Below are 26,198 nucleotides of genomic sequence, written 5' to 3'. Positions count from 1 at the left end.
AGTGTATTTTTGCCGTGCAAAGTGTCATTTGCACTGTTACATGAATCAGGGTGTTTGCTGTCAGTGCAAAGTCACTTTGCACCAGTGAAAAGGCACTTTGCACCAGGCACTAAATTCCATGAATCAGGCCCCAAACTTTAACACATGTATTCCATTTCCAGAAGATTCCATACATTTCACCAGGCCCCCTGCACACAGCTCCTGCCTGAAGAACTTGAATGCCTGAATCATGGAATTATTTGCGTGTAAAACAGGGATTTGCGTGCCATTCTGCCCGCAAATCCCAATTCGTCAAAAAGGTATTTGCGGGCAGAATGGCACGCAAATCTCTGTTTTACACGCAACTAATTCCATGAGTCAAACACTACATACAAATTTAAAAGGAAGAAAATATCCAACTATGTACAAGTTAGAGTCTGATTCTATTTCTAAATTGTTTAATGGAAAGAGAAGGGCTTGGAGCAACAAAAAAAAGTACATTTGTTGAAGATTCATGACAAAGGATTGGGAAGCGGGGCACTTCCGGATTCATCGCCCTTCTCGTTCCGGGAGCAGGTGACAGGTAACCCCGGGTCTCTCCAGTCTTTTTATGAATTATATTTTCGTTCCAAGTCATTGAAATGGACACCGGAAAAATAGACTTTTATGGAATGGAAAACAGACAGAAAATCCCACCGCACTATGAGCAGAGGGTCAGGAAAAATACAGAGAAGGGTTAGGAGGCAACATCCGAAAGCAGGAAGCCTGTCTGCAATGTGGCAGGTGCAGCGGGGGCTTCCTCTGGCTGCCAGGATGATGCCCCCACTTGGACCTGGTGCTGGCAGCTGCCTGGGCACCTCTGGCCCCAGTGTGGCCCTGAGGCTGGAGCACAGCTGGAGTCCAGGCCAATGAAATAGACTCCCCCACCCCCCAAAAAAACATTGCCCTTGACAATTGGACATATTGCTTTTTCATGGTAGTGATTCATGTAACTAACCCATACTGTCTGAGAACTTTAGAAACCAATTCATACTTTTCCAACATAAACAGTTATCATAAATGCTGCATTTCAAATGATCTCAGGAAGAGAGGCTAGAAATTAAATCGCAAAACGCTTCATTATTGTTTTTAAAGCCAGGCCTCTTCTTGCGTTTATCAAAGCATGGCGTAAAAGCGAATCGGCGTATCTTTTCACTAGCCTAACTTGGCATCTTCCTAAAGGTTCCAAAGGTTTGGCTATATTACTTATTTTTTATTTTTTAAACTTGCAGCAAGGCCTCGGAAAAGGAGAGGGTCTGTGTTAAGAATAAAAGGCACTGACCTTTTATTCACTGCTGACCGCTCTATACAATATTGTTCATTGTAAATCCTGCATACTTTAACAAACGTTGCTTATATTTAATAAATAGACTCAGATATGCAAGAAAGAATGCGAACCAAATCCAGACTATAATGGATGAATAGAGGTAAGTCACTTTTGTGAGCGCTTTACTAGTGTGGTGTGGCTTTACTGGTTTGAAAGGCCCTTTCTGTTTCATTCTGTGTCCAGGGAGTCAGTAAAGGCAACAGAAAATTCAGTTTGTCATACTTCACCCAGGTCTCTTTTTTATTTGACTGCCGTAAGGCTTCGCTCTTTTTCTCTTGTATCAGACGCTCTCATTTTATTTGGTGGCTAAGGGAGAGAAAGGCTCAAAAACCCTTGCCTGACGCAACCATGATATTGGTTGTTATTTCATAACTTCACTCCACAAATGTTTTTTTGAATTACCATTTAAGCTTCGAAGTTGTGGGATCCTTTGTGACACAAGGTTGCCTGGGTCCCTGCCCTTCAGCACCTTTCGGGAGACCAAGCACCCTTCATTACATTTATCAAACAGGGTCCTCCAGGGTGAGCCTTCTGAGAGACAGACTGTCTCTGAATCGGGGAGAGCCCAGCTGTTTGAGGATGCCTCATTAGAGGGCACACAGAGGAGGCCCAAATAAAACAAAAGCAGACATGAATAAATATCTTGAAATACTAATTACAACACTTATCTAGAAGGCTTGGCCCCCTAATTGCATCCAGGCACTTCTAGAGAAGGATCTAAGTACCCCCACCTCAACCACTTTACCCAGAATGTCTATATGTTGGAAACCAGAGTATGTGACATATGCAGAACAATTTCTTTTCTTTTATTTTTTTCTTTACTTGTATTTAATCTGTTTACATTTTTACAAAGACGTTTTGGTCTTTTTCTATGCGTTCTCAACGTTCTCGACGTAGACCATGAAAGACAGGATTTTGCAAAAGAAAAGGCTTCAGGCAGAGGAATAGTCCTGGTATCGTCATCATCTTTTGGCTAAAATGGGTATTTCTGTAAGCTACTCCTGTTGAATTTGGGAGGTCTTCTCCAAGGCGATGGTTAGAAGTTTGGTCGCTGCTATTAGCCATCTAATTTGGGCTCCTGTAATAAGGCGATTCCACCAAATGTTTTCGTCAACGACGTAAGAGATTATAAACAGGGGGCCGAGGAAAGCTTTTCTTTCTTGGTCTACTATCGGACAGACCATCAAGAGGTGCCTGATTGATTCTGTAGATTGTGGATCTTTACAAAGTCTACATGATTTTTCTTAGGACGCTGTACAAATTGCTAAGATTTCTTGAGTCGGTAGGAGGATTAAGCGGGCTTTCAGTAGGGTTTTCATTAGCCATTTACAGGGGTATTTTGTGCAGTATCCCATTGGCTCTTTAAGTTTGTTGAAGACCGGTGGCAGGGGGGCTAGAAGTTTGTTCAAAACTGCTTTCTCGTTGGTTTTAATCCAGTCGAGCCATTCCATTTTCACTTTTATTCTTAATGGATTTTGGATTAGTTCTTCTTCAGAACATGATATCTCATGCAGTGTGAGCTTTTGTGTATTGGCCCAGTCATTTAGAAATGTGTTGGTCCCTTTGGCAATTTCCACAGCAATCATGTGGTATATTTCTAGGCTCTCTGGATTCTGGATTTTTCTAAAGAGTTGGATGGTACTCTGGGCCACCACTGCCTCTAGGGAGAGTAGACCTAGTTCACGTCTTATTGCTGCATTGGCTGTGGATTTAGGTAGGCCTAAAACTGCTCTCCAAATGAAGCCTTCCAATTTAGTCCATAAAGTGGATGCGATTGCATGGGTTGCGTCCATGCCATACGTTAGTGATGGAATTACTTTTGATTTGTAGAACTGAATGGCCGTCAGTAGGCTATATTTGCTGTATTTTCTATCGACTGCATGTAGTTGAGCAGTTAGGTTTTTGGTCTTTGTCCACAGGGTTTCCTGCATGCTCAAACCTCTCTTCGAGCTGTCAATTTCAACTCCCAAATATTTGAACGTTGACACAATTTCGATCTTGGACTGGCCAAGGTACCACTTTAGGGTCTCTTTCTTTTTGTTCCCCTTCTTCTGGAGAATCAGTATTTTTGTTTTCTATTTATTAATCTCAAGATTATTCTCCTTGGTGTAGTGGGCTAGGTTGTCGAGTTTGCGTTGAAGGCCCACCTGTGTGTGATCCAAGATGATTAGGTCGTCGGCGTATAAAAGTCTGGTGACCCTTGTATTTCCGATTTTCGGGGGAAATGATCTGATCGACTCTTGCGAGTCTTTGAAATCACCAAGGAAACAGATGAAGAGTGCTGGAGGGAATGGACACCCTTGTTTAACTCCGCGATGAGATGGTATGTGGTTAGAGAGTAAACCTTGGTGGTTCAATCGAACTGACACACTGGTGTTGGAGTGAAGGGCAATAATCGGCTCGAGAATTTCATTAGGGCAGTTCCACTTCTTCAGTTTGTTCCACAATTTTGGCCTGTCAACTCTGTCGAAGGCCTGGGCTAGATCCACAAAGGCGAGGAAGATTCGTGGAGCGTCTAGCAAAACTTTTTCTTTAAGAATGTTTAGGATCATTATGTTGGCACCAGTGCTTGCGTTCTTCTGAAATCCCGTTTGAAGTGGGTCCATGGCCGGCGAAGATCGTGCCCAGTTCTGGAAGTGGGTCAAAAGGATTGTTGCAAAAACTTTGACGATGACGTCCAGCAGTGCTATGGGTCGGTAGTTGGAGGGATCTTCTCTGATGCCTTTTTTGAAGATTGTGACAATGACTGCTTGAGTCCAAGAGCTGAGGATTATCTTGCGTTCTTTGCAGTCTTTGAATATCATGCCTAGGACAGTTGACCAGGCGTCAGGATGTTGCTTTAGGTCAGAATTTGATAGACCGTCAGGACCAGGTGCTTGTGACAATTTCAATTTTGAGATGCTTTTTTTATATCTTCTTTGTCTGAGAGGTCAACCCAATTCGCATCGGTAGATCGTTTTGTTCTCTCAGTGGGGAACGCAGGGGACTCAAACAGTTGCGAGAAGTGGGTGGTCCAGCTATCTTCAGAGACCGAGTTTATCATTTGAGAATTGGGGTGATGGTTTGTGTTGTTAACAAGTGTCCAAAATTCTCGAGTTTTTTTGTTTGTTAGGACCTTTATCATGTTTTCTGCGTCTGATTGTACAGGGCAGCTCTGGTGTTTCTTAGCCACTGCTTATAGAATCTCAGCTCAGTGCCATAGGTTTCCCATAACGTAGTAGTGTTCCAGGTCGCTGCTTCTTTTTTTAGTTTTCTTAAGTAGCGTCGTCTGATCACCAGATTCCGGTTGTATGTGTGAGAACAATTGAAATGACAGATTCCAAAGGAAATCCTGGAGGCGAGATTCCCATTGAGAAAACCATACCTGCATTCAAGACAGTATGATGGCTGTTTCAACAAAATCCCAGAAGAAACAGGATGCCTGACTGACGAAGCAGATTGGTGACATCATGCGAGAGTCGAGATAACATACATAGAAGAGATGCAGAGATGAGAGAATGTGAATATTCTATAAGGCATCAAGAAAGCATCAGAGATAAGCAACATCTTGGGCTCAAGTTGAAGAGGCTTATGCTACAGAAATGATGAAGATATTAAGCCAGTTCACACATGTACAAACGCAAAGTAATGCAAGCAGACAAGGTTTTCATGAGGCTAGCTTTATAGTGAATACACTGTGGCAAGCGCCAATGTATGGATACGTGAGAATGAGTAAAGAATGGATGGTCCCATTATGAACTATAAGCAGAGCTGAGCTAAAGGAGAAAGGTCACTTTTTTCAGCATGGCGCAGTTAGAAAACAAATGTATTGCAAGTGAAGTTCAGAAAGGCTAGGTTGAACGAGCCAAGAAGCCAAGGTCGTTTCCGACTGCAAGGAACAGGAATTAGTTGCAATCTGTGAAGGAATGAACCACCTGTTCTGAAGATGTGGAGAGAACAAAGAAGACGTCAGAGGCTCATTGGAAAATAGTCTTTTTAATACACTGAGAGCTCAATTCCGTGGTCTTCAGTCACGTGGGGAGAAGGAGTTGGACGAGCCGGATGGTCACACCTACGCACGATGGCAGAGCGCATCTCTACTCCCCTGTATCTTCCAGAGCAAAAGAGCACTCCCAAGGAAAGGTTCAAAGGCCTTAATTGACAACCGACCACTGAGGTGATGATGGATGATACTTGTAAATTGTGTAACATGGTTTGTCATCTGTTCATAAGATTTGAGAAAACCTCTCTCCGGTGTTGCTACAGTATATTGTGGAAGTCCAAGCGTAAGGAATTATCAGGTGATTCAAGAAATAGTTTGAAAAATGGTAACCTTTTCCATATATACCAAGCATTCATAGATGTTAGGGTGAGGTCGAACTTGGTCAGTTTTGGCAACAGGTAATGTCATGATGTGAACACTTGAAATTGTCACCTCTAAATGATTGCGCAGCCCTGAGCAAATGGTAAATGTCCTATTCAAATTGAGTGTGTAACTGAACAACAGATACGGTGAAACAAAGAGTCCAAAGCAAGTAGATTCTTCAGTCAAAATACGCTGTTGAAACAGATTTTATGAAATGATGCAAAAACAAAACAGTCTTGTTTTTGCATCATTTCATAAAATCTGTTTCAACAGCGTATTTTGACTGAAGAATCTACTTGCTTTGGACTCTTTGTTTCACCGTATCTGTTGTCCAGTTACACACTCAATTTGAATAGGACATTTACCATTTGCTCAGGGCTGCGCAATCATTTAGAGGTGACAATTTCAAGTGTTTGTATCTATTAGCAGTTTATGAGGTGACTGCTGGTCCCTCTTTCGTGCAGCAACCCAATCTTATTTGGTTTGTAAGGGTCTCATTGACTTTAGTTTGTCTTCTCAAATTTAGTTCTAACCCAGCGCCTCACCACACCGGCACACCTCAATTTTGTTTTTCAATGTCATGATGTGGCGTGTGAACTGAATGGCCTTTGACCCTCCTTCTTCCTCTCTCTCCTCCTTCTCCCCTGTCACACCTGATGAGGTCACCAGAGTTGTCCGCTCTATGGAGGTCTCCTCTAAACAGGTTTCGCCTTGTTCCTCCAGAACCATCAAGGACAACATTGGCTCTCTTGCCCCCACTCTTGCTGATTTCTGCAACCATTCTTTTACTACTGGATCTCTCCCTTCCTCCCTGAACCACTCCCTTGTGCACACCCTCCTGAAAAAACCTTCAGCAGACCCCACTTCTCCAGCTAACTAGCGCACTATTTCTATCACCGCCTACCTTGGGAAGCTCCTGAGAAATTGGCTTTCCACCAACTCCCCTCACACACTGAACTTGTTGGCGGTCTACACAACCATCACTCTGGATTCCAAGCATCCAGAGGCATGGAAACTGCTCTTCTAAACACCCATGAAGAACTGCTTGCATCTCTGGATTCTAACCCCCCAGCCATCCTCATTCTACTTGACCTCTCTTCTGACTTTGACACAGTCAACCACTCCATTTTCATAAAATGGCTCCATGATACCCTAGGTATCTCGGAGCGGGCATTGGACTGGCTGACCTCCTTCCAAAGTGACCATCTGTCTCAGGTTATTCTGGGCATCTTCTCCTCACCTACTTCATTCTCCACCCCTGATGTGCCCCAGGGCTCCAACCTCTCCTAACACTTACCTTGCTCCACTGGCTCTCATCATGTCCTCCTACTTCCAGTGCTACGCAGATAACTCTTCTTCAAACTTCCTGCTGACCAACTTGCTTCTTCCATCATCCTGGACTGTCTATCTGCCATCCAGTCCTGGTGCACTTTCAATGATCTCTGCCTCAATTCCAGCCAGACTGAGATCCTTCCTATTGGGACACCTGCTCCCTCTTTCTTCCCCTCACTCTGACCATCCTCTATGGGGTCCTCCCCTTTTCCTTCATCCGAATACAAATACCTCAGAGTCATCTTCGACTCCTCTCTCTCCTTACTCCCTCACATCCAGGACATTGCCAAGAAATCCAAATTTCAACTCTTCATTCTCAAAGGAATTCTCCCTTTTCATACTTTCCCCCAGAAGGTGAATGTTACCACAGCTCTGGTTCTCTCTAGACTTCACTACTGCAACAGCCTACTCTTGAAACTACCCTCTTCCTCTCTATGACCCCTCTAGCGAATCCAGAATAGGGCAGCAAGATTTATCCTTGGCCTAAAGCCCAGGGACCACATCTCTCCTGCCCTAAAAACTCTGCTCTGGCTCCTGGTTGCTGCACGGATTAAATTCAAATCCCTCTGCATCATCCACAAGGCTGTCTTGGGCCGAGTATCACGCTATCTGCAACTGGCTATCACTAAAGATTCTCCCTCTAGAGCTCTACATTCCTCTGGCACCAACTCTCTGTGTGTGAAGCGTTTCACCAAACAGAGGGCCGGAGTCCGATCTCTTGCTTCAGCAAGTTCCCTCTTGTTGAACAGCCTCCCCTTCCTCTTTGTCTTGAGCCAGACTTCCTCAAATTCCAGAAGCTCCTCAAGACTCTCCTTTTCACTTCCTCCTTCCCTTCTTCCTTCCTCTTCTAACCTCACAGTCGCTGCGATTGGTGACCTTATGTATCCTCTGGGCCCTGGCCTCCCACACCCAATTGCTTCTGCTTCTGCCCACACGACGCACTTTCCCGGCACCCACTGGCCTTCCCCACTGTAGGCCTGCACGTGCCCACTATTGCAGCTCTGCGCTTCCCTAGCACTTACTATACTTGGCACTTACATCTGCTGCTCACATATGAGCATGGGCATGCCAGCACTTACTCCCCACTCCGTCTTCCGCTCTTCTCTCTGCACTTGCACATTCAGAATACTCACAAGGCCTGGTAGGTTCGTCTTTATCTTCCAAAGTATATATTGTTTTCATTCCCATGTTCCCTCCCAGTTGCCATGTGGGCGCTTTGAAACACAAATTACTTGTTGTATAAGCGCCTAACAAATACACAATAAATAAAAATATAAATAAATTGGTTGGCACCTCGAGTGATTACTATTGCATTGTTTTCAGAGATGTTCACTTAGTTTGGGACCTAGTTTCACCAAAGTTGAACATTCAAGATGGGTGACGGCATTGGCTACAGTTGGTACACCTACTTGTGGGTCAAGTTGTTGTAGGTCTTGGCAATATAGATGTTCACTTGCATATTCGAACTCGATGCTCCATATCATTGAGGATGCACTGCTGCTTGCGGCACGGATGCAATATTATGTAGCACCCCACTCTAACTTAGGGAATGATACTGGTGAGTATGAATGGCTGCTGTAGTCTCTGGTTTACAGCTAATAGATGTGGCAATCCTTCTTGGTGCAATCGGCAGACACGATAGAACCAAACGGTGATGTGATCGTCTACTTGTTCTGTCTCCTTACAGGGACACCATGCCGACTAATGACAATGGGCCTCATTCCGAGTATGGCGGTAAGGGATAGCGGCCACCGGTAACGAGACCGGTGGCGGTAATCCCTTACCGCCATACTCCGAGTTCCCTTTGCGCCCTCGCCCTTAACGCCTGCTTTAGGCAGGTGTTAAAGTCGAGGGCGCAAAGGGGCCTCCAAGCCAATAACGGTGACCGTAATGAACGGTCACCATTATTTGCATCTTCCCCATTCCCATTGAGCCCTAATAGCGCCATTGGTTAGCGCCGTACTCGGAATGAGGCCCAATATGTTCTGCGGTGAAAAAACAGTGATTTTGAGTTCATACAAATCACTCCAATGGTGATACGAAAGGAATGCAAACTCCTTCTCTGTTTTGGCAATGTAAAATTAGGGTGGATGATGGGGGGAGAAATAAGTGCCACCTTAGTGCAGTAAACAAATGCAATGTTTTGGTCTCTGTCTTTTGACAGTTGGCGGATTGATGGACGGGTCATTGACGGCTGTTGTGAAACTGAAGTGTTGAGAATGCAATTCTCTTTGAATATGGTTTGGTGTGTTCCTTTTTTGATTGTCTTGTTCGGAAATTGATTAACATGAAATAAGATGAATGATTGTAACAGTTGCACAATTTTTGTTTCAGATCGTAAGGTGCACCTGCTTGTGACCAAAATACTTGTCCTGAAGAAGGCTGGGTCGTGTAGAATGGAGGAGACCGTTGAGCCGAAACTCGAGTTGACAATATGGGAATTGTTTAAAACCGATGTTGTATTTGATATATACATATATACAATATTGCAGTTCCACAAGTAGCGGGATGTATAGGCCTATTTGAAGTTACATTAACGCACGCTTCTGACTAGCAGCGGCGTTGTAGGTGTACTAAGTGGCGTACCTCTGTAAATCATTGGGTCAACATGGTCACTTTTAGATAGTAGTGAATGTGGGTATGTATGAGGTATGGGTGCGAATGGTTGAGTTGAATTTGCAACTTTTTGGTCATAACTCAGATTATATTCACTTGCACTTTTGAATACATTTATAACTTTTTTTTTCTATATGCACATCTGTCATTTGTGAATTCTAAATTGTTATTACAGAAGAAATGCTTTGATGAAAAGAAACAAATAAGTTAGTATTGAGACAATACTAATCAGAGTGGATTTATAAATATTGATGACATTGCATTAGGGCCTTCTTTCTCGTGGGTAACACACCAGTGTCACACCATGCGGCACAATCTTGCAGCTGATGGGGTGTTCTTGCTCTGATCTGTGTCTTTTTCAATTATCCATGGATTGCTGCAGACACAGGGCCTGATTCACAGAATCGTTTTATGATGGCGCAATCCCATAGGAAAACGCCCTGTGAATCAGGCCCACTGTGTCTGTACAGAGAATGGGTGGGGGGTAGGGGCTACAGCCCTAGGATGGTGCCTTAAGGGGTGGGAATGGTGGCTGATTGGAAGTGGGAGGCTGTTTAAAGCTGCTTGCTGTGGAGGACAATGACTGAAAGTTATGGTAGTCATTTAAATGCATTTTCATTCCTTGTGTTTTTGTGAAACGAAGATATGGTGTTTAAATTGGGGGGGGGGTGGTTGTCAATGACATCTTTGGAGAGCGTGGGAGGATGGGTGGGAGGCAGGATTGGGGTGGGTAAGGGTAGAGAGGGGCAGGAGGAACATAGTTCCACTACTTTGTTTTTTACACTTCCACCACTGTAAATATCTGTTATTAGTACCAGGCAAGTGACAATGAGATTGTAACATGCAATCCAATTGGCTCTCTCCTGACCGTTACCTGACCTTGAATCTCTCTACCCACAATGTTCCTATCTTCCCCGGTGGGAGGGGGGTGCGGCTGTGGCAGCCACTCAGCCAATGGGGAGGTTTGGAATGGGGTAATCCCCGCTCTGAGCCACCACACGGATGTACATTTCGGGAGCGGATGCGCAGGGAACACTTCTGTTCCTAGCGCGTTCGCTCCCGATCCGCAACATGCCGTCATGGAAAGGAAGACGCTCCTTTCTGTGGTGGCCATTTGTTTTGTTTACATTTTTCCATATTTTTTGAATGGCCACCATGGAAGGGAGAAGGGACTACTGGTAGTCCTTTCTCCCTATCCTTGGAGGCCATTTTGTTTGTTTACTTTTTGACATTCATTTATAATGGAAAGGGAAAATGGACTTCGTTTTACATTTGCTCTTAGTCTTACGGGCCGGTGTACTAATAGCAATAGGCCCCTCGCAGGGCCTCAGGCTTCGCTCGGGCCTGTAACTATGGGCTTCGGGGCATTGCCTGAAGTGGTAATGCCCCCCTGCTCGGGGCTTATTGATTAATTAAATGTTAGTTTGCTGTGTAGAGTTATTCATTTACTTATAGGTATCTATATCTTGGTCTTTAAAGAGAGACTCTCCATTGCATATTAAGTTTAACGTGTGATCAAGCATAGCACACTTTCGCCGTGCGAATAGAAGCACTTTGACGCGTTCTTGCACGTTAATATTTCAGGTCAGGAGATCATTTCCCACTTTATAGCCCAGCTGTGACGGTTTTTGTGGAGGCAGCAGGGGGGTGTCAGCACTTGCTTGCTCCCATCACTTCTGAAGTATGTATCCCTGTGGCGTGCCTCTGGTGGGAGGAAACCTATAACCCACCCCTAGACCATCTATCCAGACCCCCAACCTCCCCCAATTTAAAACACCCAAACTTGCTTGGAAACCTCATTTTCTACCCTTCCCTAACATTATGGGGGATCCTCCCAAACCCCCAGGGCCAAGTTTTACTCCCGCCGTGCCCCCCACCGAAGCGTTTAATCCCACCCCTTCCCCCCATCCAAGGCCCAAACCCTATTGTTCCTTGTATTATAATTGTACACTGAACCTTTCAACATGTTTGGGCCTGATTTACAGAAGCATTTTACTATGGCACAATCCCATTTAAAAACGCCTTGAAAATCAAGATGTTGGTGGATTCTCACTGCAAATGCCTAACCAGTAGTAGAAGTGTACCAAAAAAAGTATTGGAACGGTGGTCTCGGCAGGGAAGAGGGTAGGTGGAGGCCTAGTGTAACATGTGACTAGGTGTTGCGGCCTGGGAATTTCAATAGTCTAAGAGACTAGTCGCTATGGCTCTTATTACAACTTTGCACTTGCACGGGTACATGATTGGACAAATCCTCTATATAGAATGGTGAAAATGGTAAAAAGTAGAGGAATATTTGTGGGGTACATTTACCAGCCCTAACAAAAATTCCCTTTATCACAAAACACATTTCAACATTTCGCCCAAAAACGGCTGTGTTGTATTCCCCTTGGCACATTTGTGGCGAGCTTTGAACACTACCACCCCAGAGGAAGGCTACCTTTGTTTTGCTTCAAATCTAGCACAAAATGACTTGCATGCAAGAAGGCATCGCAATTTGTTCCTCCTTTCATTTTAAACACCACAAAGTTTTGCTCCATTAAACACAGCCCTGCTGTGTATTTCATCTGATTGCCATGAAGTAAGGCAATACCTTCAATGATAAAGTACATGGAGAGCAAGAATTCTGTTTTCAGGCAACATGAAATGAAATGATGAAAATGAAATTATATTTTATTTATATCACGCTCGTACACAAGTGTTTCAGAGCATGACCAGGCAGAAAGGGAGGGGAACAAGGGAGATTAAAAAAACACAGAAAACAGCAATCTTACTAGGCCCAGTGACATTTAAGAAAGCGCAAGTGCAAGGGAAAGGAAAATGGGTGAACATGTGCAGGGTGGGGGGGAGTGGAAAGTGCGAAGCAGAGGAGAGAAAAACATAAATAAATATTAAATAGAATAAATAATAAATAAGGGCTTTAAACCATGGTAGTGTCGGCCAGCAAGTGGCAGGTGAAAGTTGGTCACAAAGGTATATCTGATAAGTGAAGAAGAAACATGGGAGGGGGACTGTGTGGGTACAGATACAGAAACCCTAGTGCAGATGGTGGCCTGGAGGCAGTGCAGGAGGGAGGCTGGGTGAGCAGATACCTGGGCCCGAAAGAACTGAGGGTGGCCAGGTGCACAATGCCATGAGAAGAAACAGATCAACAGGGGAAAGGGGGGCATAGGCAGAGGCAAAGAGGAAGGTCTTCAGAAGTTTCCGGAACCAAAGATGATTTTCCTCAAGTTTCAAGGTGGCCGGGAGACTGTTCCAAAGGGAGGCACCAGCCGAAGACATGGATCTACCTCCAGCTCGTGATCGTTTTTTTGCAAAACGACTAACCATGAGGGAGTTTGAAGTAGAGGAGCAAAGGGTTCGAGAGGGGAGGTATTTACGGAGGGATGGTTGAAGGTATTTTGGACCCAGGCCCCAGAAAGCCTTGTGGACAACGCAAAGGGTTTTAAATGTAATCCTTGCATCCACTGGGAGCCAATGAAGGGATTTCAAGGCTGGAGAAATACGATCCCAGGGCTTGAGGCCAAGGACAAGTCTTGCAGTCCTGTTCTGGATTAGTTGTAGAGGGCGGAGAGTGAAGGCAGGTAGATTTAGGAAGAGGCTGTTACAGTAATCCAGTCTTGAAAGAACCAGAGCTTGGGAGACAGTGAGCTTTTGAGGGAAGGAGAGGAAAGTTAGAGTACCTCTTAGTAGGTGGAGTAAAAAGTTAGATTTTTTGGAGACATCAGAGATGTGTGCGGAGAAGGAAAGTGTAGAGTAAAAGATAACCCCAAGGTTCTTAGTCGCGCAAGTGGGGGTGGGAGGAGGGTCAAGGGAGGCCAGCCAGAGAGTGAGCTATCATGGCTATCATTTCCTGTTGAACTAGACCAGCACACTCAAATTAATGCAAAGGAAAGCAACAGCGCGGCTCTCTCTCTTGTCTCGTGTCAATTAAAAAGAAATTCTTTGCAGTATCTCTTCGTGTCCATCAACCTACAGTTTCATGTAAAAGCTCTACAGAAGATTAATCTAAAATGAACTGTGTGCTGCAGAAACAACATTTGTGACTTGACATAAAAAGGAAAAATGAACCCACATGCAAAACTGGGCTTTTGCAAATCAGGAGAATGCCGGTTGAAGTGAAATGCAATTACAGCCTGTGCGCACACGGAAATGGGATTGAATATGTGGGAATGCTGGTTTTGCTATAAAAGGTGTATGATATTTATTTCTAAAAAGACCTGGGTTCTGTTGAAAGAAAAAAAACTTTGAAACCAGCAGAACAGGTTTTTGGCCCAGGCAGTTACTTCAAAGGTGCCCTGCCTCCCATGGGAAAAGAATTACCTCCACAAGTGAACCAGCCCCCATGGGCATATGAAAGGTCCAAAGTGTGGAAGTTTGCGGCCTCGTCAGACTGGCTGGCATCCCTACAGAAAGGAACAAAGGACCCAAGGGGAACTAGTATTTCACCAAGAGGTGTGACTTCCTTTTACACCCATTCCCAACCCCAATTGCATGGTTTCAAAGGGTGTCATGGAAACCCTTTGTTCAGGTTGATCCAGGGGAAGACAATTTGGTTGTGGGGGTGGCAGGACCGCCCACACAGTGTCTAATCCAGCCCATTGAATTTAAAAGAACTGTTGTACATTAAGACAATTGTTTCAACACCCTAAATAAGCAATAATTCAATATTATGCCAGTATTCATGTGATTTTTAAACTAACAAAATGAGACCCAGGGTATGTTGCTAGCACCTGGGGAACTGGAAAGGCATGAAAAATGCATTTCTGGGTGAAGTATAAATGAAACAGACATGACACCTGGTGACAATATGCCAAATACTAGTGGGCATGTGTGTATCTATTTGCAGACTTTTAGGTTGTATGCAACGTCACACAGAGATGGTGATTGGACTGTCCAATTCCCTGTGACATATGGAATCTGCATATCCGCTTTTCATGATGGTGACTAGTATAGGTTTGAAGTTTTGCTCCATAACTCATTTTTGTCCAGAAATAGGCTGTGTGAGGCAAATGCACACACATAAAATGATGTCAATTCCCCTGAACCAATCAGCCCGGGGGGAAGAGGTCCACCCGTATCCTGGCCTATCCTAGTATAGGAGTAACTCCAGAGTACTTCCCCCAGATTGTAAAATTCTATGATGTCACTCTGGCTATATAAGCGGGAGACAGGGAAACACAAGGGTTACTCAAAACTCAAAAACCAGATCCAGTGGCAGCTGATTCCATCCAGGCAGGACCATCCAGATCCAGGTAGAACCACCCATCCAGATCCAGCCAGGCCCAAGCATCCAGGGAAAAAGGAGTAAAGGCATCTAATCCAATTTAGGAGAGCCCAGTGACCAGACCTTGCCCGGCTGACCCATCCCGCTATCCACAGCAACCAGACCTTGCCCAGCTGATCCCTTCCCGGAGAGCCCATCTGTCCTAGTGACCAGATCGCTTGACCCTGCTTTCCCAGTGACCAGATCCTTGGCCCGCTGTCCAGAGACCTCGCTGGCTGTCCAAATTCCCAAATTCAAGCTTACCTTGTAAGTATCACATCCCCCAGTCCCCAAAATTGCATACCCCTCTCTTTTAATGTTTGCATCTCATAGAAAATCCCATTGAAAGTCCCATATTGCATACTCCTCTCTTTTGAATCCTGCATCTTTTAGAAAATCCTGTTAAAAATCCCAAAGATTGCCAGTGTCATATGTTTGCTTTTCCATAAAAGAATATGTGTTAGTCTATGGGCCTCATTACACGTTATGCAGTAAACCATGGTGCTATTAGCACCATGGTTGCCGCCGGTACCATACCGGTACCATACCGGTACCACCATGGAGAAAAGGGGAATTATCACCCCATTCCAAGGTTGGCGGGGCGGTAATTCCCCCTTTCTCCATGGCCCTTCCCCATTCCCATTTTTGCCCCATAGGGCTCAATGGGAATGGGGAAGGAGCTAATTACGGTACCGCAAATTAGCACCAAGGTCCCTTTGCGGGTCCCAACTTTAACGGCTGGTCTACACCAGCCATTAAGGTCGGGTCCCGCAAAGGGACCTCGTAGTAAGGCGGTAAGGGTTTACCGGTACCGGTGCCCTTACCGGTACCGGTAAACCCTTACCGCCTACCGTGTAATGAGGCTCTATGTCCGTTAGCGCATTCCTGTTCTATTTCTTTCAGTCATCTGTGTAAATCAATTAATTTCCCCATTGAAAATTCACGTTCATTATTGTTGCCCTTCGAAAGTAACAATTTTGTCGAGTGTTTTTACCAATTATAGCCATTAAAATATCGTCTTAACAGAAATAGTCTAGTGCTACAAAAACAGAATTTGCATATGCATTGTGCTTTATTCTAATTTCCGATTTGCATTTTTCCCATAAAAAACCCAAACATAATCCCATTAAGAATATTCCCTTTGCATCAGAATCCCATCTGTCATGTGCCTGTGTTTCTGATCCACAAAACCAATTTCCGATCTTGACAGCCAATCCCCTTTTCCTAGCTGCTTGTCACTTTAAAGCCTGTGTGAAAAATGAATTGCAATTCTGCTGCGTATATTTTCTGCTGTATTGTTTTCTTCCCAAAATTGATTTTCTTACCTGTGTTCACATTGTATTGGTGGCCTGCTCAGTAGTCAGTAAGCTTCCTTATCATTTAAGTGCAACCACACACATTTCTGTCTTAGCTATCCCACTGCAATGGAAAACTGATGTGCAAGTAAAAGGTAAAATCTGAGTATGCCATTTGGCTCCTTTTGAATGTTTTCAATTTTGTTTCTGGCCTCCCATTTTGGGGTGGTGGGCTGGATTCGCATTTCGATTTTTCCCTCTTCCTACTGACTCCTTGCTACTACTTTCAATCCACAAAGAATTTAGTTAGCAGGTGTTTGGGGGAAGTGTTGCAGGGGAAGTGCCTAACATGTGTACTAATTGTCATTTAAGAAAAACTATTTTGCTTCTGTTTTCTTTTAAATATTTATGTACAGTATGTTAGGAGGTTGAATTAACTGTATTGTAGGATTGTTGCATTTGTATTGCCACAGCCGTGGTGGCTGCTGCCCTAATTTTGATTTTCTTGATTTTCATTGAACCATAAAATTTATAAATATTTCATTGTTACACACCGGCCTGGTTCAGAGTCCATTGCGACACAGGGTATTTGTTAAGGTGGGTGTGCAACGTGTTGGGTGCCTACTCAAACCAAGAACCCAGGGTTCAAATAAAAATAAAAAGCTTTTTTATTGTACGCCACTTTCATTGTCAGTGGAAGAAGTCCCTGGCTGTAGTGTGCCGTGTCATATAACCGTTACATGGTAAACAGAAGAAAAGAAAAGAAGTGGAACACGGCTCTCAACCATGCCCACTCACTTCGATCACTGCTACTTAGACATGTTCAGGAGGACACAAACTTTCCTCTCACGTTCTCCGCCCCCCTCGTCCCTGTGCGTGCCTCTCCCTCTATCTCCACCTTTAATTATGCTCTCCCCTTTTCACTTTCACCACCTCTTTTCCTCCAGCCCTCTGCCACTTGTTCACTCTTTTATTCTGCCCTCCCCCCATCTTTTATGTGTGCTGTCCAGCGCTGGCCAATGGGCCAGCTCTTGTCGGGTCCAAGATCTGGCATCAGATATCTGACCAGATCTCGGGACCCGGCTTGGCCTGGTGGCTCGGTTATCAAGTCTGCTCTACACATTTTGCCTAGCATATTTTTCCTTATGTTTATAAAAGATGGCTTGGAAAGTACACAAACCGTGGTAATGTACACACACACATATATAAATCCTTAAATATATCTGTGTGCGTACCTTATAATAGTTTGTGTACTTTAAAGGCCATCTTTTATAAAGCAGATCATTATTGAAAATTGAAAGCCAAACAGGGGGGTGAGGAGGCGAGATGAGAGTACAAGTGAGTCTTGAATATTGGGCCAGCATGTCATGTGGCAAGAGAGTTTATAGGCCTGGAGACTGGAGCAGTTATTTTTCCTGATTTTGGCCCTGTGCTGCTTTTCAGGACACAAGGAAAGGATACATGTGGGTGGACAGTGTCACTTTTTTTCTGAGGGCAGACAAAGCACGCCTTGGGGGTTTTTGAGGCTGGCAACCTTTCTCAAGTGTTTGGCTATCAGGTTTTCACCCGATTTGCAAGTTCCCAGACGCTTACCCCAATACCACACAAACCTGGCATCAAAGCACATCTCATATTTCGATATTTTGTTCTCCAGATAATATTGCACTATAAATGGCTGAGTTTAAAAGGTGAGTACCTTTTATATTTTGCCATCATAGATATTGGAAAGAAGCAGCATGAAAGAAATTGCGCAATTTTTAAGCATTTCCTTTGAGCTGAGTACAGCTGCCAGCTCCGCCCCTCTGACCTCCGCCTACTTGGAACCCTGCCCCTCCTCCAAGCTCCACATTTCCACTGCTGATGCTGTCTCTTTTTTGATTTGTATGGCTTCCAGAGGAAACTTTTAGCACACAAAAGTGCATCCAAGCACTGTATCACCACCCTATAATATAACACTAGCAGAATTTGGGAGTCATAGTTTATGTGTGGGACATCACTGCAAGGGAGTACTTCAACTCAGGCTGCCTCCAAGCTCTATTGTTTTATGGTGCAGGGGTCGTAGTATACAAATAAAAGTAGTGCAACTATGTTACACTCTGCCCCACTCCTTCCCATCGCCCCTCTCCCCCCAAACCCATACCCACCCTCATCCCCCCAAAACATACCCCATAGCTGGGTGCTACCTTTCCTCCACTCCATTGTGTTTTACAGCTGCACTATGAACCCTGAAAGAAAATGACCACCATTAATGTTAGTCACTGTCCCCCACAGCATGCAGCGTTATGCCCCCTCGCCTTTGCAATTGCCCACCATTCACACTGTGCTCTAGACCTTTGAAGCGTCTTTTGTGCTAGATGGAATTACAAATAATGATCTCAGACCAAATAACTGGACAGACTCCAGGAATATTACAAAGTACTACTTTATTCTCATTTAATAAAGCAGGGATAACTGACAAGCATCGGACTGATGCATGCAGATCCACACCTAAACTTGATTAAGCAAAGGTCTTATACCCCAATGTGCTTTATCTATGATGTCATGCTATGTGGCAAAATACAAAACCTATTGAGGGAGGGGATTGGTTAAGGGAACATATCTACTTATGGAACATATAAAGATTAGTGCATCATTGGCTACCCCTTATCCAGAGGGCACGCCTTGAACTAACTCTTAATACATATAGTACTGATTATGATGGACAAACTATCAGTAGATTGGTCTATGCAACATTGTATGTTAGGTTGTCCCTCAACCCCACTGATTGGTTGGCATGCTACCCAACCTTGGACTTTCAGCTCTTTAGCAGCACCTCAGTGAAAAGAAACATAGATATTTGATTCCCATCAGTTACCCCGTCCCCATTTTCCCAATCAGTTCCTCACCTCTCATCGGTAGGCCACAAGCCAAAGTCTTCCTTTTGTAGGTGACCTTGCTGGCTGCTCACTGGCCCGGAGCATTCAAGGGAGTGTGAGCACACCACTATCTTCGTCTGATGCTCTAATGAAACGCCTTTGTTCTCTTCTTTGAGATCACGTGTTAGCAGACCACAAATGTGTCGATTTAAGCCGCTTATTTACTGCTATTTGTTTTAATTATGCTAGGTGCTGTCTCCTGATTCTGCCGCCTTGGTTTGTCTCTGGGGCAGCTTGGTTGAGTTCGAAGTGAGCTGGCGTCCATTTTCCTATGATGGCCGTCCTAGCCACGTTATATATTCCTCTATATTTTTTCTTTCTACCTTTGTGCCACTGCGTATTTACAGTTATGGGTCAGTAAATTACTTCATCTTTTATGTATTCATGATTACTTTAGCTTTAGGTACATATCTCTCTTAGTGCTTCAGTTACATTGTGACTCTTAAGTATTTTCACATCGTTTCAGAATAGGTTTCAGCATAGGTTTAGTTATCCTCTTTATGGCATCACTCTGCCCTCGTCAGATTTCACTTAACATTACATGATGTCCAAGGTGCATGCTGACATCCTTCCATGCGGCATTCTTCCACACTTTGAGTGTGAGGGTACATTCTTTATGGCTGTCTGAGTCCGTAGCGTCTCTCATACACTCGATGCTGTATATGATATGATATGATATGATATGATATGATAGGTTATTTAAAACGTGCTTAATACCCAGAGGTTTCTAAATGCGGACCCGGGGATCGAACCTGTGTTGTCTTGCTTCCAAGGCGAGAACGTTGCAGCTGAGCTATCCTCCCAAGACGAAGGGGGTGTAGGCACAATATATACGGGACACCATTATCTGCTCATCTACTGCTGTTCCAGTATGACAGTGGTGAAGGGGTGGGAACTAGTGAGAAAGTGCCTGCCTGCTCCTCTACATTCCCCCCTCAGGTCGAGGTCGAATTTTTGACCAAATTCTCTTCTTGCATCATCTTCATCTCATTTATCTACATCTTCTTTTCATCCTGCTTTCTCTTTGGAATCCAAATCTTTGTCACCACCCCTCCCCCCGCTCCAGTGAACTGCATTCTTTATATGTTCATCCACACTCCATGTCATGTGATAGCACTCTCCAAATGGTGAACAGAATATCTGTCTTACATATTTTTTATGATCCTTGGAGTGGTAGAGCTTGGTTCCTAGAGGTGCACAGGGACTCTTTTTTTATATTCTCATGGGTCCTTCTCTCATTCTGCATCTGCTTACCAGTTCCAGAATCTATATCAATCATGATCTTCATCCCAATTGCTTTTTTGGCTGTCTTCTGGCATTGTCCCAAGATGAACCTTATGAGACAGAATCCTATCAACGGCAACACTGGTATTGGTCCAAGTAGTTTAAAAGCATTTGCCAGTAAGGTTGCAATCCACAACAGTAAAGATGAAAACCATTCATCTCCTGCTGTCTCATCAGCTTCATCCTCCATTTTCATATGCAGGTTTGTCCGCATAGTTATTACCTCTGTCAGGATTCCATTTCCTTCCTCATGAGATGGTATAAACATACAGCAAGAATGCCCACTCCTGGCACACATTCCTCCTTCCATTGCTGTTATCAGATCTAGAACATATCCGTTCTTGAGTGGCATCAGTATGATGGCTCTCAATTCTTCAATGATTGCATTGAATCCTTTTATTGTTGCATTGATCGTCTGCAGCAGCAGCCATCTTGTAATCTTCAGCCACTTGGTGTTTACTGCAGCTTGAAGTCCTGGCAAGAATATAGCTGTCATTCTCATTGCCATCTTGCTGAACAGTTTATGCTCGTCTGGAATATTGCCATAGGCCTCCTTTGATCTTGCTGAGAAATAATAATAATAATAATTGGATATTTATAACACACTTAATACTGAAGAGGTTTCTAAGTGCAGACCCGAGATACGAACCTGGGTTGCTCTGCGTCGTCTTGCTTCAAAGACAGCGCGTTGCCACTGAGCTATGCTACCTCACTCTTCTTCCGATGGAAGTTAGACGACCTCATCCTCAGGTGCTTATCCATTTTTGGAAAGTCATCATTATGGAGGTCCCTTTGGGGAACACCAATGCTGGAACATGTATCATTTCCATGGAACATATTCCTCCCAAATTCTTAAGCAACTGCATATAGGCTCTGGATCCACAGGCCCAATATCGGTCCATCAATACTACAGTTCCTTCACTCATGCCTTGGACTTTGATTATCTGTCCACATGCTCTGTTTTCTCAAACCAGGACCAGGCCAACATTCCTGAAACATCTTGTTGTATTCCTTAGTGGTATTATAGAAACAGGACCTGCTTCATTGTCGGCCCAGGTGAGCAAATTCGAACACTTGGCCCATGATCGTAGGCATTTGTCATTCACTATCTGCACTGTGCTTGCTGATTCTTTCTTCAGTATGTGTGCAGGGCAGGCCAGCAGTCCTTCTTCCCATGCAGTACTGGTGGAAACACGTCCATATACCACTAGCTAAGGTCTATCTCTGCATCTTGGCTCTCCTCTTTTTTCAGTTATGTCTCAGCAATTCAGCTTCTTCATCTACACATCCTTTATTTGTTCTCCAATCTGGGATGGATACATACTTTTCTTGCTTGTCCATTTTAGTCCATTTCCCATCCTTCTAGTTTTAACATAGGTGTCTTCATATAGAAATACCAATTTTGATTGGCATCGTAACATTGCCCATTTTCCTTCAAATGGTCTTCTGGTTGTGCATGCTGCTAGATGACTGAGACATTTTGCACCATGTGCAGACATTTCTCTTGCAATAAATGTTCTTGCCGCCATCATGGCATATGGTACTAGGGAACAAACATAACAGCTTTCGTCTGATGTTCTTTCGCCCACCTCTTTCATGTGCTAGTACCATAGGTTATTTTTTTTAAATGAATCCAATTATCAAGATATGTATTTATATCTTCATGGTTTTCCTCAAAATCCCTTTTAAATTGTAATAGACCCCTAGTTATATCATAAAACAGGCTCTCTGTACCTCCACCCTCCATATCTGTACCATTTTTTATAATATGTCGAAATGCCATAATAATAAGGAGAAAAACACAAATCATAATACCATATGATATCACCATCAATATTCCATGAAAACCTATCAACCTCCTCGATGGTAGTGAATCTCTGAAATTTTGCAACCTCTCCATGTTGTGTTCACTTTAATTTGCACATCTCCTTTTGAATATCTTTTATATCAGAAACTGTAATATAATTGCAATTATCACTCTCCAAACAATCCAATTATTCTTGGGATCTCTGAAAAACGTAATAATATTTACTCTTCTTCATATGAGGGCTGGATAAGACTGTAATATGTAGGAGAAAATAGCATACAGGAGTGTGTGTATTGTTACTATGATAGGTAGCATACATGATAGACAATACTCTTCTTTTTCAAACTCCAGATTGTTTTCACATTGTCTCTTTTATCCTATGTATAAAAAGGTTCCAGGATAACTTCAAGTCTATTTTCTCCTTATCAAATTTGGAAAATGTTAATCCCTAATCTAAAGTACTGATATGCTCAGTAGTCTTCATACGCAGAACTGCTTCTCTTGCCTGACTGCAAGCATCTGCAGGAGAGGTCGATGTTTCGCCTTTATATGGTTAAATGTCATGTAGCTGCAGCCACGCTCTCCATCCCCTCAATTTCACAGTGGTGGGGCTAACTTCTTCCACTTCATATGGCTCAAAGCGGGGCGTACTCCAGGTCCATACAAATTTGTGCACCAGCACCTGGTCGCCTGGATACATCTTGGGCGTTTTAGCAATTCTTCTCTTTCAAGAAATTGATTATCTTTATTGCTCCTTTGTGACCCCTTCCTTCTGTTATTGATCTGTTGAGACATAAAAGAAATACATGCAATCATTGTTGTTAGGTAATAGTGCATTTCATCACCTAATACCTTCGCTACACTTTGGGCATCAGTTCTTACCCTAGTTGGAGGAGCAAGTGGGGTTCGCATACAGTGTCCAGTCACCAACTCATGAGGAGTTAGATGGTGATCTGAGCCAGGCTGATTTCTCAAGGCATAGAGGGCAAGGGGCAGGCAATGTAGCCATCCCTTTATTTAAAGTCACCCTGAACATTGCTATTTGTTCCTTTAATAATTCTTTTAATCTGTCACAGACACCATTCGCCTGTGGGTGATAAGTGCAAGAAAACATATGTTTGATACCTAAGAAAAGAATGATCTGTTCAAAGAATTCATTTATAAAATGCTGTCCATTGTCAGACCGCAAAACCTCACAGACACCCCACCTGGGGAACACAGTGCATACAAGGAACTTGGCAGCACACAAAGCATCAGAGTGTGTGAATGCACCTGCCTCGATCCATCTTGAAACAGGACATACCACGACCAGCACATATATGTAGCCGTTGCATGTCTGCAGCATATCCACATAATCTATATGCAGATGCTGAAATTGGCCATTGGGTCTTGGAATTGATCCTCTTACTGTTCGCAAAGTGTGCCCTGCAATACATTTCAGGCACAGGATGCAATTTACAGTAATAGATTGGGAGAGAACCATTCTTCTGCAATTGTAGCAGCAAGACTCTCTCGAGTCATGTGTGCTGGGTAGTGAAGCTGCTCCAGTGCTACTCTCAATAATTCTAGAGGCATAACTGGCTTTCCTGCCTCCAGATTGCCTCAGTGGGGGATAAAGACACCCCGCTTTCTCCATAAATCTTGCTCCACCTGGGAGCCTCGACCTTGTATTTCAATTAACTGGACAATAGACAGCCTGTTAAAGCCCTCTTTTACCAACATGCATTGTCCTGTCTTAGATCTAACAATTTTAATCATAGGGTTGGAAATAATCACCTCATACCCTGATGCTCTTTGTGTGGTCAATGAACTTTTGGGCTTCTCCAAGATCGTGAAAAATGCATGCTCCACAAATAACGTTATTGGGCACCCTATTGGTATCCTTGAAGCCTTTTCAATTGCAAAAAAGACTGCTCACAGGGATAGTGCCCCTACATAACTGGATCTAAAATCCCACTATAATAGGCCAATGGTTTCTGTCTATGTCCTAATGAGTCTTCTGTGTGAGGACTGCAGTCATAACTTCTAAATTTGAATGGAAGAATAAATAAAATTCATTTATTATAGTCTGGAATTTCCAACACGGGGGCTGTTCTGATTCCTTTTTTAATTCCTCAAAACCTTCAGTCATCTCTTCTGTCCATGTTATTGTGCTCTTGTTCACCTTTGCTTCTTTGTGTCCTTATAAAAGTGATATATGTATTGTAATCAAAATCCCAGGCCGTGCAATAATGACATAAGCCTAAAAACTGTTGCATTTCCCTCACTGATTTAGGTGCTACGGTTCTCATGATTGCTTCTGCTCCTTCGGGTGTCGATTTACTCCCTTTGAGAGAGATCAACTGTCCTATATATAAGACCACTTCCTGAAAATATTGTAACTTCTCCTTGTCTACCTTTTATCCTTTCTCTGAGAGTATAGTCATGAGTTAAACTCAGTTTTCTCTGCATCTTTCTTCTGTCTCACTGCACACCAAAATGTCATCCATGTACTGGATTATTGCACTTTCGAATTGAACATTACCCAGGTCCAACTGGAGGACTCTGTTAACGACTGAAGAGGATTCACAGTGACCTTGGGTCAAACTAATATATTTCATGTGGGTATATCTATACAAAAAGGATGTTGAGTCTTCATGAAGGGGAATCAAAAAGAATGCATTTTTCAAATCTATAACTGTGAAATATTTGCCCGTAGATGGGATGTTACACAATATTGTCACAGGATTTCGAAATAGAGGAAACTCAGCTTTGACTATATTGTTTAGGTGGTGAAGGTCCTGTATAAATCTCCATGAACCCCCCCTTTGATTTCCTTATGGGGTGCATAGCCGTGTTACATGATGAATTGGATGGCACTAATATGAATTGCTTCATTAAAGAGGAAATGGTCTCAAGTATACCTTCATTTGCTGCTCTGGACATGGGACATTGCTTTGCTCATGGTAAAAGAGTTCCTGGTTTTAGTTTCATTTTAACTGTACCTATTCATTTTAATAAACCCACAGCATATGGGCTTGTGATCCATAAAATCTTTGGCGCTTTCTTTAAGTCTTCCGGAAAGAATGACGGTCATCTTGTTACCAACGCGATTCTCTGCAGTATTTCGGTATTCCCTACTTTAGTCCAAAAGGTGACACTTATTAAAAAAACACTAGTTCATCATGTGAATAATCATCTCTAAAGTGTTCTTCGTCTATCAAATCTGTCAGTCTGTATCCTTCACTGAAGGTTATCACTGTCCCCCATCCCCTTCCTTCCTCATCTGTCCCATCAAGCATCACCCTTCATCTCTGACCACTGCTGCTTCTAACTCTAAGGGAATCATCTGCCCTTCCTCATCATCCATGGGAATCTATGGTCTAAACAATCCGGTGTTCTCAATATTTTACCTACCAACCTGGGTAACCATGATAGCAAAACACTCACTCCATACAAAAACTCCTCTGGATCTAAAGGAACTCCTCATAATGCCTTCTGGCCTGTAAAAGCTGATATAAACTGTCCCATATTCATATAGTGTATCCCTCGAGTAGAAAACACTATTCCTTCAACAGTAAAAGATAGCGTCATGTTAAGGTTTGTCATCAGGTCACGTCCTAATATGTTAACTAGCATCTGCCTAAAATATAATAATGGCATTGACATGTTGTGTTCTCCTATAGAGATTGACAATTTGTCTATAAAAGGAAATAAACTCATCGCCCGGAGAATCCCAGGGCATTCATGGCAGTACCTGACATTGGGCATTTTCCTTCACGGATACAGGAACAAGTGGCTCCAGTGTCTACTAGAAATGCAAATGTCATGCATGCTATCATTCCCCTGACCCTTAGTTCCTCTTGGGGATCAGGTGTCACTGATAGTACTGAACAAATCAGGTCACCATGTGGGCTGACCTATTGTGGATATAAATTCATCCCTGTACCTGTCGATATCCTCCTAGCACAGTCACACTCTTTGTTAGGAATTCGATCATCAGCATGGGGAGTGTGC

This window comes from Ambystoma mexicanum, chromosome 10 (assembly GCF_040938575.1).
Source record: "Ambystoma mexicanum isolate Mex_15411 chromosome 10, UKY_AmexF1_1, whole genome shotgun sequence".
Taxonomy (NCBI): domain Eukaryota; kingdom Metazoa; phylum Chordata; class Amphibia; order Caudata; family Ambystomatidae; genus Ambystoma; species Ambystoma mexicanum.
This window is presented reverse-complemented; position numbering follows the sequence as displayed.